At 41.0% G+C, this 18511-nt stretch overlaps 1 protein-coding gene across 3 annotated transcripts in view; it reads right to left on the reverse strand.

Annotated features, from left to right (window-relative positions):
• Positions 1-17726, reverse strand: part of htr2cl1 (5-hydroxytryptamine (serotonin) receptor 2C, G protein-coupled-like 1) — a 109100-nt gene extending 91374 nt beyond the window's left edge. For all 3 annotated transcript variants that reach the window (XM_026352419.1, XM_026352417.1, XM_026352418.1), the window contains exon 1: positions 17295-17726. The gene's annotated coding sequence lies outside the window, so the exon portion shown is untranslated. The remainder of the gene's footprint in view (positions 1-17294) is intronic.
• Between the last annotated feature and the right edge of the window lie 785 nt (positions 17727-18511).

An 18511-nucleotide genomic window follows, 5' to 3' on the forward strand; every position in this document is an offset into this window, starting at 1 on the left:
TTGCTACTTACTCGTTTTCAATCTGCTCGGAGATGGATAACATCGATGCAACAAGGAGTACAATCTGAAGCTATTCTCGTACCATATAAGAGTGTGTGTATGAGTGTGTGTGCACGATGCTGCTCGCTGCACTGAAGTGTATCAAAGACGTCCTTGTACCTAAATTAAAGTTAGAGAAGAACGCCGAGGCTAGAGTGAGATACTAGACATTGGTGTGGGTGAAACAGGCAAACAAACAGTAAAGCAGTGATCAGAGGCCATCCACTGTGGTGCTTTGATGAAAGGACTGCAGAAAAAAAGTCTAAATGAAATCCAGAGGATGACTTTGAAGTGAGACTGACCTGTCTGAAGCACCGCTGTAATCACTGTGTTTACTTTTATCATAATTTCTGATGGTGTCAAAGCATTCGCCTGCTGAGGCAAATATGTGAACCAGCAGGAGATCAAAGGAGAACAGGTGGCTGAGGGGAGAGGAGAGGAGAGGAGAGGAGGGGAGAGGAGAGGAGAGGAAAGGAGAGGAGAGGAGAGGAGAGGAGAGGAGAGGAGAGGAGAGGAGAGGAGAGGAGAGAGGAGAGGAGGAGAGGAGAAGAGAGGAGAGGAAAGGAAAGGAGAGGAGAGGAGAGGAGAGGAGAGAGGAGAGGAGGAGAGGAGAGGAGAGGAGAGGAGAGAGGAGAGGAGAGGAGAGGAGAGGAGAGGAGAGGAGAGGAGAGGAGAGGAGAGGAGGAGAGGAGAGGAGAGGAGAGGAGAGGAGAGGAGAGGAGAGGAGAGGAGAGGAGAGGAGAGGAGAGGAGAGGAGGGGAGGAGAGGAGAGGAGAGGAGAGGAGAGGAGAGGAGAGGAGAGGAGAGGAGAGGAGGAGAGAGGAGAGGAGAGGAGAACAATGATGTCCTTTATATTTCATCCCATCATTACAGAAGAGCTGAAGATAATGTTTATTTATGTTACTGTCAACTTTACCAGTACCTAGGAACTGGTTGCATAACTGTTCCAAATCTAGCTTCATCTTTTTTCTTAAAACAAAAAAAAAGACTCATATCATGACTACACTTAAAGAGAGTTTTTAGTCCTGATAATGAGAAAGCATCCTAGTATCTTATACAGTTCCCTCACAGCACGTCCTAGCACTTTACACTTTGTTTTTAGGACAATTTGTAATTTCCTTAGCAGATTTGACTGTCATCAGTCATTATAATGCCCTTAGTTACCTAGCAGCTATTGCCTACCAGTAGGCCACTAGGTTTACTCTCATCTATGGTGGTTTGGTGACGTGACTCAGAGAAGACACACTAAATATGACAACCCAAGTGTTTGCACCCATATGTAACAGTTGTAGCTGCATGTTTACTATTAAAACGATGTTACACACACATGTCTGTATCTATGAGAGAGAGACACAGGGAGGCTATGTTCTACAAAAACCAAGATGGAGTCATTCCGCACACTGACACTTTTTCAATGACCAAGTATGTGATTGTGCGCATTTCACTTACTTGAGTGAGAGGTCAGACTAAACACATTCCTAAATGTCTGAGATTAGAGCGATAGAGTGGACGTGACTGTGCTTATCAACAGCAGAGCGAAAGCAAATGTGAGTAAGAGTTTCTCACCTAGACAGATGGACAAACACACACAGTAAGAGGGCGTGGGGTGAATGACTGGTTCACTGCAGTGTCTTGTTCACTGAAAGAGCCTGCCTTTTTTTTCTGACCACATCTGAATGTGTAGAGACAATGTTTCTAATGGTGACGACCTATATATTCGTGTCTCTAAGTGTCCATACATATAGCTTTTCATGGGGATTTTAATTGCCATTGCTTTAATCCCCCTGCACTTTGGCCACAGATGATTTGGCCTCTTTGGAGCTCCCTTAATGGCTGCTTTAAAATCTCACACCTCAACGTGATGATTGCCAAATTATGATGATTTCCAGACCTTTTCATGGTTGACAAAAGCTGCTAATTGGTATTTAAGCTAAAATTGCCAGGCTAATTCTGATTAAGTTAGCTCAACCTCCTGGCAAATTGGAAGGTGGAAATGGAAAAGGGTTTACAAGGCTATAGGAAAACGAAGGATTAATTCCATCTTTAACAATAGTTGTGTATGTTTTTAGAAATCCCAGGTATTTCTGAACATCATTTTAGATTTATGAAGGAACATGAATTTGAGTAATAATGCTGGAAAAACCCTGAGTGCTCAGACTGTTGATGTATGCACATCAGCTGGAAGTCAGGCCAACTTTTCTGTTTTTCTCTGGATGTGAGTGGGTATAAAAAAATGTGTGGAGAGCAGACAGAAGACATCTGTGCACACAGCCAGCCCAGAAACACACACACACACACACACACACACACACACACACACACACACACACAAACCTGGAGTGAGAGACGAGACAGATACACACAAAACTGCGGATGTGGATAAAAACCCACATACACATTTACACACACACACACACACACACTAAAACCCAAGTTGAACCCTGTGCTCCAATTTGACAGGGTGAATCTGGCGAGCTAAGACCTACAAGGTGTGAGTGTTGTTTGTTTGTGTGTGTAGGCAAGTTGACGTGGCTGGAGGGGCGGTGACAGCAGGAACAATTGCATCAGGCTGGTCATGTGGTCATCTATACCTGTCTTCTGCCATGCCATCAGCTATCAGTGTGTGTGTGTGTGTGTGTGTGTGTGAGGTCGTGGTGGGGATAGAGGGCTACATTCTGGGCACGTACTCTTAAAGCTGCTTTTTTAGCTAATGTCACAAGAAAAAAGTGTCTTGACAACACAGACAGGAAGACAGATGCATCACCGTCAGCTCGGAGAAACACAAACGCCCACACGGCATCTTGTATGTCTCAGTGGCAAAAGCCGAGCAAACTGTGCCCAGGGGTATTGTGTGAACTTGGCACCAGGAGAGAGCTCAGGATGTGACTTTAACTATTTGCCAAATGCACTGATCAGCTCGCACAGCACTACTTAGTATCTGGACATTTTCATTGGGTCTATTAATTCCTGACAAAGAATGAAGTGTTCAATTAAATAAAATGATGCAAGCTTAATTATTGAAACAACACAAATGCTGAAATCTTTAAATGGAAATAAAATGCATGGACTTACCTACTGTACATATCTAAAGGAATCCATTTTGATCATGTGACTAGTTTTTGATAACAGCTGTAGCTGTGTTGCTCAGTAACGAGGATACATAAAAAGCAGTTGAGTGACATTTTTAATTCATCCATCTCACAAATGTCTGACAGACCAGATGCTGTACTAACAGCCACCTGAAGTGAAGCCTATTTTATTCTACATAACTCTGGGTGCTTCCAAAATGTGCCTAACCTGCACTCAATACTGTGGCTAAACACAACCTTTGACCACTTTGAGATGTTTGTGCTGCCTCTGCTAAAGCCTTCTGTGTAGACACGGTGTGTGTAAGGATCAGTCAGTCTGTCAGACTTAAACATACAGTATGTAACTTTTTAATTGAATTATTTTAACTTCTTGTCTTCACACGGGAAGGTTGAAGCACATAACGGCACTGCCAGCAGTGTCACTGAGCCTGTTAGAATACTGTTTTTTAGTTCAACCACTCTAGTTGAAGACAGCCGCAGCAGCTGTTAGTGTGTTTTTGTTGTCCCAGCAAACTCAACGGACTTAATTTCAGATATATTTGCTTTATTGTAGACCTTGAGACGCCCATCAACTAGGTGTTGCTGTTGTAGCTCACAGACTAACGCACTTTGTTATCTGCTGGGTCTCACTTTTTGTAGTATACTCTACTCTGCTGTGGCACCTGAATTCTGCCCTCAGGATCAATAAAGCGCTACCTACCTTACCTTCTCTTAAAATTACTGTGAGACAGTGTTTTCAGCTCAATATGGCCCGGCTAAATTACTGTGAAAGCACAGATCACACACTTATGGAGACAGCCTCTGGGAATATGGATGTTCCTGAGTCTCAAGCGTTGGTTAGGACATTGGGAAATGACAGTCAAGTCCTGTGTCAAGAAGAAGAAATAAACTGACTATATTGGACTCTTGCTATGTTATGACAAAAAAAAAAAGTTTTGTTGGTTTTAATTCTTTAAAAGTAAATCATTTTATGAAGGTGTAGATAAATCCAGATCTCCATTCTGGAGACAAAGGGGCGCTACCTACACAAGTGTCTGTATAGTCCAAATGCTCACTTCCTCTCAGCAAGCAGCTGCAGGTTTTTCAGTTAATCTGTCAATTCAAAGTGAAGCCCTGCTGTTACAGTTTAGCTCTGATGCCTGTGCTACACAATTCATTTTGAAAGGAAATAGCAGGGAGCTGCTGTCGATACTGCCAAGACATTTCTTTACTCGTTTATGTTTTACCCAATACATGAATTATTTTTACCGACTCCAAACTAAATGTCAACTCAAACGAACTCCCAACTGGTTTCAATAAAATTTATATTGAGTGCAGCCCTTTTAAATCAGCTTATAATTGGGGTCTGGCTCTGTTGTGTTGTTATCCAATGTGATGCAGCTACACATGCAGCAGTAGGATGGGGTGAAATGATGGTACTTGATAGGATGCGACAGATAATGCTGTTAGGGAAGGACAAACGAGTGTGAATAAGAAACTGACACAGAAGAGACCAAATCTTATCTCCTCCCCCTAGCCTCTTCCTCCTGAGCTTTCTGTGCCTCAGGGTGACCTAAAGCAGACAATCCCAGAGTGACAGGAATTAAAAGAAAGACTCAGCCGGTCGGCTTTCTACACCTGGTGTCTTATTCCCTCACAGAGACCATGTTAGGATTTATCGACTGGTAAGGACAGGGCAAGTAAAGGTGAGACAGAGAACGACTACTGAGGGATATATGGAAAAGCCACAATAGGGGAATAAGGTAGCAAGCGTAGCAATTGAATAGGGAGCTTGAGTCGACAGTGAGAAGTTGGTTGGAGCAATATTGAGAGAAAAATCAATCAGAAAGTAGGCAGAAAAAAAGAAGAGTGAGGGCTAGTACTGGGTGCCAATTTTTAGATAATAAATTTGTATTCATCTACTCTCCAGCACCAAATGATTTCATCTTTAATGTACAGACAAAAGCGCTTTCTTTACTCCTCTCAACCCCCGGGAACGTTTCCAACAGCAGCTGCTGTACAGAGGTTGGATAAATAGATGATCTGTCACGGTGCATTGATTATCATTAAAGAGAGACCTTCTGCCTGTTTAAGTCCACTATAGAAAAAGACAGCACTGTGCCATCAAAGCCAATGACTAGCATGAGATGAGCATAGTGCACGGAGACTGTAGTAAGAAACTGCTGTAGCATCATAATAAAATCAACTTTTTTTCCCCAACGTGGGCAATATTTTAGATTTCTTTTCTGCCTCTACAACTTTGTTTCTAATCTGAAATAGACTAGCAGTAGCATAATCCTGGAGCCATGCTAGAATTTATTAGAAATTATTCTTTGTTCAGTGTTTTTTATTAAATGTGTCACATATTATTGGAACTTTCGCAGTTACAGAGTCAGGTATTTCTGCTCAGGAGGTTGAAGTTTTAGCCAGTTGAGATGAAGGCAATTTAACTTCTTTACCTCCAAATAGGCTCTATTAAATCTATATTGATCACATTTAAAGTTGCAATGTATTCAATTCTCTATGAAATATAGTTGACTAAGTACTACTACTATATAAGCATACTGTAGACTACTGCACATGTGCTGGATGTCTAATTCCCGGACATCTTACACTTACCTACCACTGATATGTTTCTTTTCTTGATTAGCCTGTTGGTTTTAGGAGGCAGCTCAGGACAGTTTAAGTTTGAAGCGGCTGATTCACGGCTGTTAGAGAGATGTTTCTTTGAGAAGACCTTGGCTTATGGTTCGTTTCATCTGTCTGTCTGTCTTAATTTCCTTTGTATTCCTGTTATTCGTCGTCAGTTTCTTTGATTCATTGCCCTTGGCTTTTTCTCACAGTTGTTTTCTTTTCTCTCACCATCTGTTGTTTTCTCTCTTTCATTGATTGCCCCTTAATTCCAAAATAGGGAATTACATGACACTTTGATTTGCAGGTTGAAAAATAAATTGGAAGGATTTTCTTTGTGTTGTTGGGTTTTTTTTTTTTTTTTCTTCTTTTTTGTTCTCATAGTTTGTTTTCCTAGTAATTTGCTTTCCTTTCTCATTCTTTACAGAAAAAGAAAAGAGCAAAAAGCAATTTATTAAGCTACATTAATTCCAATGAGGCTGCTACATTAGTATATATTCATTTACACACACTGATTGGACACTACATGGACAGAATAGTACAAATAGAGGTGTTTATGCTTGATGGGGTTCATGATTTGTACAATACATAATACACTACAACACAATACACATATTCCTTTTGACGGCTGGTGAATACTTCCAGACTCTAATCTTTCTATAAATCGGCACTGCAGTAAATCTATTTGAATTTATCTCTGTAGGTGGTTATTGTTGGCGTACAACTTCATGTCAGACAGTGGCAAGGCTGTCCCCTTTCTTTTTACACTTCACAAACCAAAATAGCATAAACTTGTGTCGCAGCCTGCCAAAGATTTAAAGTAAGAGCTAAAATCTTCCTAAGCCCTTCCAGAGCGCTCGCTTTGGTCTGACTGGGGGCCAGATGTAGAAGGGATTTGACTTTTGGGAATATTAGCCAGCTCTGCTGTGCTAGGCACAATCAATCCTGGAAAAGAAGAAACATTTGAGGAGATTTCCAATTGTTTAATACATGATAGTTGGCATGGAAATCTGTAAGTAAAAGAAAAAAGCTTAATCCAGCATTCAAGCTTTATATATTACAATGCCTCATGTTGTGTTTTTTTAGCCTATTTTAAAACTTTATCCAGAAATGCTTGCCTGAACACAAAAGCTTTTTTCTAGCAACTGTACTTTGCTCTGCTCTTGGGCAGCACGACAGGAAAAACAGTAGATTAAAGAGAAATATGTAACAAATTACTCCCTGAAGGAGACATAAGTTAAGCTGAAACGCAGCGTAACAAGAAAAGTTACATTCATTTTTGTTTTCAAAGACTGCCTCTGCTGATGCCGAAAGAAATTATTATACTCCCATAATGTACAAAACACAAAAAGGCTACATGTGTAGGGTTATGTTAGAAGGATTTATCAGTCAAATTGCATATTCTCAGAGCACATCACAATGTCAGGGATCAAAAGTCAACATTCTCACTCAGACAGAGGCTGCAAGTAGCATTAACATTAAAGTACCAGTACCACTTCTTACCCAATAGAGTCTGCATGAAGTAGAAGTTTGAAGTGGCATCTTTTAAGATAAGCAGGCCTATATAGTTTACACACGACTGAGAGATTTTAAGGATGAAAACAAGGGTAGAAATCTGCTTCCTCCTCCCACAACTTTCATGGGTGAAAACCACTACACATCACATACTAAAAAACTTTTTGTAGTACAGTAATTACCTGCCAGCACCCATTTATCCCTTTTGCGTTGATCCAGGATTCTGGAGCAATGACCTTAGGTCACGCCGCTGCACATGAACAACTCTCAATTCCTCTACTCTTACACCTGCTAGCGGGTACTTCATCATCACGTTTAGCACAGCACCAAACACACAACGTTTTCATGTTTACATTCACGTTTGATGCAGACGAGCGTAGTCAGCTGTGACAAGGAAATCAATGCAAAGACTAATAACACCGTACTGTGTTGTAATACCCAAACTGGCCTCAAACAATACATCTGTGAAAGAGAACTTGTGTGTGAGTGACATCATCAAAGGTTAAGTACCTGTGATTAATGGACTCACCTAAGCAGGCTTAATGGAGTTTTTATATCATGGTTTAATGCTGCTGGAAAGGGTGCTAGAGACTGGTTGGCACTTTCACTGGGAATTGAATCTCTATCCCTGGCAGGCCCATCCATACACACTTTAATGAGTGTGTGTGAGACAGACAGAAAGAAATAGCAAAGCAGACGATGAAGGAGTTGTGAAGTTGATAAACTGACAAGTGCTGGAGTGTTTTAGCTGGTAAACTGCATTTGGCAGCATATATGGTAGTCGAAGTGTGTATGTGTGTGTCAAACTGTCAAACAGCAATGGAACAGACAAATCCCCAAAGCACATCACCTTCAAAGGAAGACTACCCCGGAGAGCGTGTGAGCACAAGTGTGTGTGTGTGTGTGTGTGTGTGTGTGTGTGTGTGTGTAGCAAGTGTATCAGAAACAGTCACACTGGAGGGCTGTTCCTTAAGAGTTCAGAAGCGAGAAGAGAGGTGAGTGGAATACTGAGCAAGAGAAGAAGCAAACGAAGAGGAAAAAAAGGAAAGAAAAGCAGGCATGCACAAAGGAGCAGCTAAGAAAAGAGGGGAGGAAAGGTAAAACTGAGCAAGGACAAGGATGTGAAAGAAAGGAATCAAAACACAAATTAAGTGTGCAGGGGTGGAAGAGGAAGAAGAATTAGAAGACAGGATGGGAGGCAAAGGATGAAATGCAAGGAGGCAAAATGGATTAGGGCAAAAAAAAGGATGCATGAACAGAATAAGAGAAGGGAGAAAAAATCCGAAATTGAAAAGGTGGAGTAGGTACAACAAGGGAGAGCACGACAGGCAGGGAGGTAAGGATAAGGAGTGAACAGAAGACTACAGTGGATAAAAATAATAAATGAGGGAATAAAAGAGCAGCGAGAGACATGAAGCCCTGGAAGGTAAGGAGCTGAGGGGATGAGAAGAGGACAGAAGAGAAATAGGAAAGTAACCAAAGAAGGATGAAAAATTGAATTATGCAAAAAAGAAGGATGGATAGGAGGAGTGCAGGAAGTCAAGACTGGAGGAAGGTAGCTGAAGCTGGAGAAAGGAGGGATGGAGAATGACAAATCTTCACTAATAAGGCTTAGGGTCAAGAGAGGAAGGGGATGACATGATGAAAGCAGCAAAGAAATGAGGCAGGTGTGCACGAGGACGGAGAGAAAGAAAGTCATCACTGTGAAAAAGATGAAAACATGAGAAAGAAATGATTGTATGAGAGGTCAGAGAAGAAGCTGTGAAGAGGGAGGGAATGAAAGTGAAGAAACAGAGAAGAAACCAGGACAGAGAGACTCTGGAATTATGGGAAAACTGAATGGCGGGGAGTTTATTTACAGAGTAATTGTCTTACATGATTGTTTCCCTGTGCCCTTAGGTTAGCAAACACAATAACACTGTCTCTTTCATGCTAATCACATCACGACATGCTATAACAAGACACAACAAGACACATCTACAATGCACAGACGCAAAGATTTCTTTTTTTTCCAGCATCACAAAGTTTTTTTTATTATGCTGTTTAATTGAATTTATGCAATGGGCTTAGAGTCTGCGAGCGTGCACATTCATATATATTTTAAGCTGCTCCAACACTTGATAAATGACATCAGGGAATAGTTGGAATTCTCAGCGCAGCTTCCACAGCAAACCACACACACACACACACACACACACACGCAGATATGCAAACACACACACTGACAGGTGCAAAGCAAACCCTTTTCCTATGTTAACTCCTAGGAAACCCTTGGGACATACAGTGGCATGTAGCAAGGCGCAAATGTGTGTTAGAACATGTGTGTGTGTGTGTGTGTGTGTGTGTGTGTGTGTGTGTCTGTGTTTATGTTAGCCAGCCAAACCAAGACGCTGACAGCAAGAGTAGCATTTATGTGTGCATGAGCACGGGTGCATAAAATCTTCTGTCATGGCTGCCTTCTAAAATGACAGTCATGTAACTTTCCTTTGTGTGTGTGTGTGTGTGTGTGTGTGTGTGTGTGTCTGGGTAAATACAGCTGTGACGTTCTGCAGGAGCATGTAAAACAAACACTGTGACTTTACAGCTGCAATCAAAGGGGAGTCTGCTAACCTCGAGGGCATAGATTAATGAGGGGAATATGAATCGTATAAATGCACTGCAGTTGTTTGCAGCTGTCATGATCACTGTACTGTACAGACAAACGACAAGCGCCTGGGCATCATACAGCTGGGTGATAACATGACAGTGACATCGTATCAAAATTAGCCAGCTTGCGTGGATTCTGTTCTTATACATTCATACACAAAAAGTGTCCAGACAACAGTAAGTGCTTCATTTCCATTAACTTCCCTCAGCTACTGTTTTGGCCCATATATAACATCATACTTGAAAAGTTCATACATTTGAAAACTACATTTGATATTAATAACATCACACTATTGAATAATGTCTAACAACAATACAGAACTTTATTTCCAGGACCTCAGGTGTCGTCTGGGATTGATTGTCTTATGTTGTAGTTGCTTAGTCAGGGGAAATGCAAAGTGACAAACATGGTTAAGTCTTGGATTGCATTATGAGTTGCCCGTAGCATTAATGTTGCTATGCTCAGAGGTATTTCCAAGAATTTTGGAGTATGAATAATGCAATTTCTTTCGCTGTATCTTACATACTTCAAGTTACGGGTGCTGCTCGAGGCAACAGTTATGTAGCTTCCTATGGACTGGAGTCGAAGAGAAGAGAGAGAAGATGAAGAACCAGCTGTTGTGCAACTAAAACTTTAACAAGATGTTTCACAATGATAGGATAGTGCTTCTTAATAGAGGTAGCCAAAGGTAAAAAGCTTAGCTGTAGCTTACATATATTAAATTCCTTTAACTGAGTGACAAAGTAATGTCTCAAAAACAGTTGTGTACATACTTAGTGTGGTGTTGGTAATAATCTATGACAACAGACACCAAATAACTCATAGTGTAACTTTATAGAGAGGCAAAAACACATCTTGAATGATCAACAGTGACACTCTTCAACCCCCACATACAGTACTCAAGCACTAATGTTCTAGTTATTTACAGCTGAAGCTCTTTTCACACATATACTCTTGGTCATGAGTGGCCATTATGTCATCCTATTTATTGATGTCATCGACTTTCACCTTTAACAAGAACATGAACCATGTGCCTGTCTCACCACCACTTCTCACCTCCCCTTCATGTCTAAGATGCTCTTACACCTGTCCTTCTTCATTACACATACACTCCACCCACTCTGCAGTGTCTGTTTCCAGTGACTGTCCTGCAGAGAGGGACTGTGAGGAGATCAAACATGAAGGAATTTGTGAAATAACAGCCCTCGGAGAAGTTCATATGAATGAGGGCAGATAGTGGTAGCCACATTACACAGCTAGAGAAATCTGCAAGGACCCATATGGGAAGTAATTCACACTTTATCTCTCACTTACATATGATTTCTAACCACGCAGCAGGAGCAGAAACAACACAATGTGATGGGAGAGTATCGCCTCAGATTAGATAACATCTTGGCAATGATATTGTACGCTTCTGGGCTTTTAAGTGTTCTGATGTACGTGTATCTTGGTCTAAAACATTTTTCTTAAGAGTTGAAACAACAATTTAAAAAATGAGGTAATTCTGAAATTGAGTGGCAGTAACACATCTCAAGAAAGTTGGGACAGGGTCGTGTTGACACAGTGTACTCTAGCACCCCCTCTTCTTTTAACGACAGTGAGATCAGCATATAAAATATATTGCTCCAAAAATTGTTGCTGTTCCCGATTGGTGGAGTAAGTAAATATTACTTACACAAGTTGTACATTTTTGCAGCTTCCTTTATTGCTGAATTACATTTATTAATGTAAAAAAGAATGAAAACGCAGAGCTCAGGCTTAAACTGAAATTGAAATGAGCTGATCTTGTTTGCTCTGTCATTACTGATAGTTTAGAAAATCCACTCGAAGTATGTAAGAGATGAAGTCTTTTAATTTCAGCATGATAACAAGTTTAACACTGACTGACAATACAAAACAATTGCACAGCATCAGTTTGCTTGTTTCAAGTATGTTTGTTCTTTGTTTTTTTGACTGAGATTCTGGTTTATTACCTCATCTGATTGTCCCAGTTTGCATTGTCCAGCTAAACGCTTAGGTTGGACTTACTCCAAAAGTATTGGAACAGTGAGGCCAGTTCCTTTATTTTTGGTTTGACATCAAGAGATATGTATGAGGCAAAAGTTTAACATTTCAGCCTTTATTTCCAGGTGTTTACATCTGGATCTGATGAACAACTCAGAAAATAGCATATTTTGTCTGAACCCACCCATTTTTCATGTGAGCAAAAGAATTGGAACACGTAGACTTAATTTTGCTGCTGCCATCATGTGTTACATCATTAATGTAGATTAATGAGACTGTCCCAGAAAAAGCCATGCAGCCCAGGCCATGACATTACCCCCACTGTTCTTCACATCTTCCTCCAAACTTTAACATTTCCATCATTTTGGTAAAGCTCTCACAGTGTTTCTGTCTTAAATTGCTGTTGCTGTTTATATTCTATCAGTTCAACATCTGTTACTTAGTCCACCAGTGGTTTCTTTCTTCTATATTCCAAATGGTTGTACTGGCTATGGCCATTGTCGTTTAATGGCTCTGATTGATTTTCTATCTTCTCTTCGTTTTGTAATTGTTTGTTTTTCACCTGTAGACAGCTCTCTGGTTTTCATGTTGGTTACACCTCTTAACTATAAATGCAGTCCAAACAAACAAAACCAAATCCAAAACTGAGTGTAGACATTCAGTGCCATTTTTAGTTTGAATATTGAATGTAATACACTTTTGCTCACATGAAAAATGGGTAGATTCAAACAAAAGCTGCCCGCATGGTTTTAGTTTACAGCAAGAGTAAAGAACCTGGCCTCACTTTACATGGGAACCATTCAAGTAAAACCCAACATTCAGACAATCAACAACCACTTAATCATTCTTCTGTGCTTCGTTTTATCCTGTTCTTTTCCATTCGTCCCTTTCTCTTTTTTCTCTCATTGTCCTGTTCTTTTTACTTCCTTGTTTCTCTAATCACACTCCTGCATGTTTACTGTTCTTTCACACAGATTAAATGTTTCAGACAGATAAAATCTTCAAGGTCTCTATGATAAAAACAGCTGAATGTACTACCTGGCTCTGCAGTCATGTATTTGAAGGTCTCGGCAGCTTTCAGAGAGCTTTTCAATGTAGGCCTTTTGAATATTCAGGTGAAACTATTCAGAATCATTAAAGTGTAAGGTGATGACGCAAAAGTGTGAACAAGTCTGATAATACCCATTGGAAAGAGGTGACTTTACTAAAATAAAGCTTTGAAGTTGAAGAAATTCAGTAACTTAAACCAGGCTTTGATGCACGCTTGCTTCATTTTTCTCCACTCTTTCAATATCAGATTTTTTTTTTTATTGTCTCTTCTATCCACAAAAGACTTCAGAGGATTGTAATATCTTGGTTATAAAACTACAAGATACTAAAATTTAGAACATCTGCAATTATTACCAAAGTATATAGTGTGATGTGTCACCGAGCCTCACACAACCACGTGTGGTAGGAAGTGAGGATGCCTCTCGTAAGGCTTCAAAATTCATAATAAAGAATTTAATACACAAAATAGCCTTGAGAATAAACACAAAAGTGGAAATGCCTTCAAATGCCAAGTTGTTGACTTACAAGTCATGCCCACGCACATTGTTCAGCAGGGCACCTAATACCTACCAGCAAACAAATAGATTACGTCTCGAGAGCATTAAAAAGTACTGCCAGGCTGCTTAAAACTTCTCAAAAATGTAAAAAAGTTGATTTGCCATGCTAAATATAAAATCTATCAACTGTCAATTTTATGCCACAATTTCCATTTTCTATTGCATCTAGTGGTCACTAATCAATATTTAAAGGCCACAGTTAATAGCAACAGGACAGAGTGACTCTTGAATATAATTAAAACTCATCAGTTAGTAAAAGTGTTTCACTATGTGGAGGTTTGATCTTATTTCATAACAAAATTCTTTAAAGTTCTGCTTTTACAGCAGTCTCCGTTTTTTTGACAAATTCATTTTTGAATACATCAAGATCCTCTTTAATATCAGACGAGAATACAAAAAGAAGCAGTTGGAGAGACACCTTTCTGTTCTGCTGCAGAATGAATTTTACTTTAATTAAAGCAACTCAGAAGAACTTTGTTTTTGCTCATTTTGGATTGCAGCCAGCCTTTTTCAGCCAGTCAAAGAGTGGAAATCTTGATTTACACACACATAAACCAATCCCCTTGCCATTATGACAAAGATTTAATCAGAACCCAGAGGCCTATATTTATCTCAGTTTTCCATTTACAGCAAGAAAATCAATGTAGAAGTAGCATCTAGAGGGACTGATTCACAATTGATGAGGTTTGTCTATTGCCAACCCACCATGGGGGGTTAAAGCTCTGATCTGTGATCAGTGATTTGCCCCAGCTGACAGGTTGCCACTCTACAGAGAAGTGAAAGACAGTGGAGGCGGCGGTTGTTGTTGTTGTTTCACATGACTGATTGTCACTTTAATCTTGTAAGTCCTGGCCAGGAAATACTGGGGCAATTCAGCAAAATGAAATCCTTTTGCACTGAATGACTGAATCAGGCGCTGGCTGAACACAAACATAGAATAGGAGGGAGGATTGGGGGGGTCTAAAGCTGAATGGATCTGATTGAATGTGGAACATCATCAGAAAGCTCTCATGCAATCAAGATTCATGTTTCTTCAGATTTCTTCAGTCATGGAGACACGGAGAGAGTTGGGACAGATAAGCTCACGGTCCATAAAGTGTTTTTTTGTTGTTGTTGTTGTTGTTGTTGTTGTTAAAAATCTTTCTACGCTGAAGAGTTAAAAGCAAAAGCAAAGGTTATAGTGTATAATTATATTATATCTGCTTTAAAACACTTACTTTGTACAAACTCAAGACATTAAAACTAAGTCCATACAATTAAGGTGGGGTTGGGCACCAGTCATTGATATGACAGCCACAAACCATGACCCTGGCTTCACATCTTCAATCTCAAGCCTGAAAACGAAATGTAGGCCTCCAACAGACCCAGGATACAAGAATACACACACACCTGGCCTACACACAATATTGCACATACACACGAGGATTACTGCATGCAGACACACAAACGATGCTCACAACGCTGTACCAAGTGTATGCATGTGCATGACGTTGCACGCACTTGCACTCACACACACGTTCTCATGAGCCCACCACACAAACGCGTTCCATTTCATTCCCTGAATTACCGGGCTCTCCCTCAAAATCTATTTTCCCTCTGGATTCCAGCACTCAGATCTCATCCTCTACAGTTACAGTTTTTTCCTGTGCAGCCATTCGGACTGTTTATTTATTTATTTTTTTCATTGTGGGAAAACAGTCAGCGGCCACATGTGAAACCTGCCGATCCACTCTGATTAATTCTGTAAATGAGAAATGGGTTGGATAGATGCAGCGTTGTCAACAGGGCATCCAGAAGCGAAAGGAATCGTGTCTCTGTGTGTGAGACAGGAACGTATTTATATACCAGCTGTCTTTCTTTTAATGTCTCTGTGGTTAGCATGTGTTTAAAGTTGCATATAACATTCTCGCTCCCTCAAGACATTAGTCTGAAAAACAAACAGCCATCATGAATCAAACTGCACTCTTTTGGTGGGCATCTGTCCTTCAACAATGAATGAATGTAAAAAAAAAGGAGAGGACCGAAAGATAAAGATTGTCAGTAATACAGACTTTCAGAGAATGGTTGTAAGAATAATTGTACTAGAAGATGGGTACTGAATAAAACGTGCTAAGCAGAACCACTAATCACTGAGCATGACTGAGTGCCTTGAAAAAGAAATATAGACACAAAATTGGGCAGGGGAACTCTTTGAAGGTAAGTGGGAATCAAACCCTTCCTCAGGAGTGAGGCAGCCATCCTAAACCAACAACATCAAGGAACAACAGCAATGCAGAGATGGAGTGAGGAACACGGACCCTGTCTATTTCTATCTCGATGCTTCTCTGGTCTCTATTTCCATTTTCATGCCAGTAAAGCATGTTGAATTGGAAATTTAGCTTCAAGTGAGAGTGAGGATGATGGACAGTCAGAGACTGATTGACTTCAACTGAACGCGACAAAGAGAGAGTGAGTGAAATGACAATCCCATTTCTTATCACACCGTCGAACGTGGCTTTGCCCTGTAACAAACTGCATACAGATGAGTTCTTCATTTAAAAGACACCTAAATCTACCTTATTTCCTGGTGAGACTGTAACACACTAATTGTTCTGCCACAGTGCCTCCAAGCTGACACATGTCAGAGTTTGACATCCCATCAGTGGGGCCAACCAGCCTTGGCTACTAAAAATATTTGCACTCAAGTCACAGCCAGGCGCTTTGGATAAACGCCTCCACCACAATGTTGCGCATGAAATAGCACTTGTGGCTCCATCTCTGGGGTGTAACTGAAATAATCAACGTTTTCCCTCGCAGATTATGTTGTTGAAAGGCGGAGGAGAAAAGGAAAAAAAAAAATCTGGTCCCAAATTGTCCCAAGTGCTCTAATCCTCCCTGGAGACAGGTGGATTAGCGGGACATTCATTGAATAAATACGCACACGGACACACAGGGGATAACACACACACACACACACACACATACACACACACACACACACACACACACACACGCACAGCGCTAGATTGAATTCTCAGTTTGGTGCAGGTATTTACCGCTGAATCCCCCTCCAGCCCCCACCCTCCCGAGCTCGGACGAGACGCAGAGACGGACACGCCACACCCTTCCAAAGAAATCCAGCATCACAGAGGCACAGACTCGAGCAAACCCGTCCGATTACAGCAGCATCTTAACGAGCCCTAACACCCCAATGCTAAGTCTTGAACTGTGGCTTTTTATTCACAAAAACAACAAGCAAAAACGACTCATTTGGACGAGAACAGAGTCAAAGTTAAGCTTTAAGCGCAAAGTAAAATCTTTTCCCCCTGATTGTGGAGCGTTTCTCCTTCACAGTTTGACACTTCCATCACCTGAGCAGGGTGTTTATCAACTCGTGAGAAGGTTAAATCACTTAAGATTGGTGTTTTTTGGGTGTGTTGTCAACACCTCAGCTCTTTGATTCACCTGTAAATCTGTATCAACATCTGTATTTTGCCTCACTTATCTGTGTGAACGATGGTGTGGCACAGCTCAGTGCCACTTCTTACATGTTCTCAACGCGCACCACTCTTTAAAAGACCAGAAATAAAAGTTTATTCCAATCCAAACGTGTTCATCCCTCGACGTGCATTGGAGCTATAACACAGTATATAATCAACTTTCACCTCCCATGTCACCCAAGAGCAGTCCTGACCTTAATCCCCTGACCGTCCGTGACAAAGACGCAAGGGCGCGCAAGCATTTCCCATGTCTCGAGTCACTTTGAGGTTTGTTATTTATACGACAGACCACACATTCACTCACCCGTGATGTCCCCTCTTCTTTGTAGCTACATCCTTCTCCTTACGTTTCAGCGCCTGGCTGCATTATGTCCATGTCCTCTGATCGGGTTGAGAAATCAAACCTCCGCCTGTGTTTTATCTTGTGAGCGGAGGCGCAGACAGCTCCAAAGCAGTGTTCAGTGTGGGTTCTGTCTGTCTCCAGTCGGGATTTCTATCAGTCTGTCCCGCACCTAACGGCAGAGCGCCAGGGCGGACGCACCGGACTGTCTCTGCGGTCCATGTTGGTCCGGTGCGCGCTGACACGCGTTCTGCACCGATACAGAGAGACAAAAAATGAAAATAAATCCTCTTAAGTTCCACACAAAACAACACAAAAAAAACTTAATTTGTTAAATCATTGAGCTGGGCGCTCGAAGATCGGGGTCTTTTTATGAAAACTTGAAACATCGGAGAGCAGAGCACGGAGGGGATGAGAGAAGCGGGGATAAGTGACTCCTTATGACTGGAGCTGAGAGAGAGAAAGAGTCAGGGGCACGTCAGAGAGAGAGAGAGGGTGAGAGAGAGAAGAAGTGAAATTTTTGACATGCAAACCAGCTCCAGCCTGCAAATGCAACCCAGCTGCACAGTAGCCAAAGGCTCTATTCGGGATTCTTCTTTTTTATTTATTATTATTATTATTTTATCTTATTTTTATTTTATATTTTTATATTTATTCATTCTGTTGGGATGGGATGTCACAAGCAGATTACATTTTACAGTTTTAGTGGCTTGATTCCCAACAACTATGCTGTTTCTGAAACCATCAGGTTCATCGATGGGCGCTCATTTCTTTTCCCCTTTAAATGTATGTGCTGTGTTTGGTTCATCAGCTCTTTGTTTTTCAATAATGAGATTTCAAGGGGGGGGGGGGGGGGCAATTGTGCAAAGGATCTAGCAGCGTGCAGGGTGGAAAATCAATCTATGTTCAGACTCACAGTTTCAGGGTTCACCTTTATTTAGCTCCGACAGTGCAGATGTGCCTGGATGCCAAAGAGAAACACTCATGCAGTGCATTTGGAAATATACTCAAGTTACTGTTCTAGCACTCATTGTCATGTTTATACACTAAAATGTTCTCTTCTCACTGGGTTGTAGTCAACATACATTTATTACCTTTTCAGTTTATTATAAATGTTTTTATTATTAGCCTACTCATGCACTACATGCATAACATGACCCGATAAGGGACCCCACACACCT

Source organism: Anabas testudineus, chromosome 18, assembly GCF_900324465.2.
Source record: "Anabas testudineus chromosome 18, fAnaTes1.2, whole genome shotgun sequence".
Taxonomy (NCBI): Eukaryota; Metazoa; Chordata; class Actinopteri; order Anabantiformes; family Anabantidae; genus Anabas; species Anabas testudineus.